Raw genomic sequence first — 2,336 nt, forward strand, 5'->3', positions numbered from 1 at the left:
AAGCTCTAAGCTAATACAAGTAAAGTAAAAGATAAGTCTAAAAGAAACAAGAGAAATCTAGTCCACATCTTCAGTCGGCTCTTCTTCATCTTCTTCACCTTGCGCTTCCTTATATGGATCGTCATCGTATTCCAAACCTACTGAGAAGTCTAACAATAGATATGGTACAAAAGGAGTGAGTTTCGAAAGAAACCAAGTAAGGCAGTTAAATCCATAATAACATAAATGGCAGGATTTCAAAACAAACATAAATGCAATATGGTATAAGACAAACAATGAATGTATGAATCTAACTCTATGTATGCTGGTCTCTATTGGTAGACATGCTTTAAGTCATAGCACCATACTTCTTTGGGAAGGTCTCATCACACAACGCCTTTTGGTAGTGGGTCCGGCACCCCTCGGGACATTCCATGGCTGGGGGTATAGGTCACCGCTCTCTCACATCACCATTGGTCTAAGTACCGGCGCAAGTCAGGGTAAAGCCTAGCCAAATGCAAGTCTTCTACTTATTTATATCAAGTCAGATCCAGATACGTCCATTCCTCGCCCCTGGCGATCCTTTCCGGTATCCTTCACACTAGAGTCCTCATAGTCCCTGATTACGGACTCATCAACCCTATTGGTTATCCACATATGGTAAACGGGAAGCTCTCACGTCCCCTCACGGGTTGGTTACCGGTCTTGAGCGCCCGTGAGCCCAAGTCTATCCATATGCAACCCTACCAATAAATGGCCCCCACAATGTGATTCCTGTCCTCTCACGGGTTGGTTACCGGTCTTGAGCGCCCATGAATCCCCATTGCTACCACGGGTCGTTCGGTCTCAATACCCCTTCGATTAGGGTCTGACATAACGGGACATCCTAGCCAAACACTACTAGACAGTCCTAAATATGTCATCCAACAGTTTAGGAAGGTGTCCAGAGGGCATCTCCGGAAACATCCCATAATATTCCCGTAGTAGTCCAAGGACAGAAGTGTCAAAAGGACACCTCTCCTTCCCGAACCATACTTAATCAATCACAATCACAAATCAATCATATCATACACATTTATAGTATATAGAAAATATACCATAATAAGATTCATCTCATATACAGTTGACAAATAAAGACTTTCATAAACTAAAGAAAGCAAGTAAATAATGCTACTGTAATTGAAGTAAATACAGCAGTAATATATTCATAAAAGAATCTAACTATGGTAAGAAATCCAAAAGATTCTAATATAGAAACTAAAATCACACAATCTATGCTATTATAGAAGTAACCATCCTTACCTTATATAACTTGAAGAGAATCTCCAAGGATCAAGGAGAATCTTCCCAAACTTGGCAAGAAGGTCCTAAACAAGTATATATATCATATTAGGAAAGAAACCTAGAAGGAAAGATATCAAAACATCCAAAACAGACCAAATCTGGAGTTGTTGTACTCATTGGTCGATTGGATTGGTCTACTGTCTCAGTCGACCAATCAGTCGACCAACAGAGAGACGATGGCCTACAAAATCGGAGTTTTAAGAATAAAGAACCGAATTTGGTGGTTCAAAAGGGTACCAAACAAGGGGGAAACTACTATGACAGTATCCTAGTATATAGAGGACTTCAAAACACTAATCAAATCAAATCTTCAAGTTACAAATTAGGAAACAAAAGTTACCATAATTAGATTAATCATGGTTCTTGAAGAATTCATAGTAACAATCATGGACAAGAACGATAGGATGATGGATCATTGATTGTGATAAAGAAATCATGAAAAGCATGCATAGATCTTCAAGAAAAATAGATCTAAGACTGAAGAACATGAATCTAAATAAGGAAACAAAACTTACCATAAATGTATTAGTCATAGTTCTTGGAAAAAGCATGGTATGATCAAGAAGAAAGAACTAGAGATTGATAGGTTACAACTCTTGTAAAGAAAACACAGCGATTGACTACTAATATGATCAATAAAACAGATCTAAGAAGATTAGAATTTGAATCAAAAGATGAACAAAGACAAGATCATGATTTAGATCGTGATTCCTTCAAAAGCTTGCATTGATCATGATTAAGATCATTGCATTAGCCATTAATCCTTAGGAAGATCATGAGGGATGAGTAGAGAGACGTTTGCAACAGAGAATGCAGCATCTTCTCTACTGTCTCAACCCAAAAAGGAAAGAAAAACAGAGATGGAGAAGAAGAAGAGAGTGTAGACATACCTTTGATGCAAGAGGAAGAAGATTACTTGAGTTCTTGCGAGGGATCAACCAAGGATGCAAGGAAATTGATTAGAATGGAGTTCTAACTCGTTCCAGAGGCTTAGGAGGCAGAGGAGACGAACT

This window comes from Hakea prostrata, unplaced genomic scaffold, assembly GCF_041222555.1.
Source record: "Hakea prostrata isolate BN-2017 unplaced genomic scaffold, UWA_Hpros_2 contig_27, whole genome shotgun sequence".
NCBI lineage: Eukaryota > Viridiplantae > Streptophyta > Magnoliopsida > Proteales > Proteaceae > Hakea > Hakea prostrata.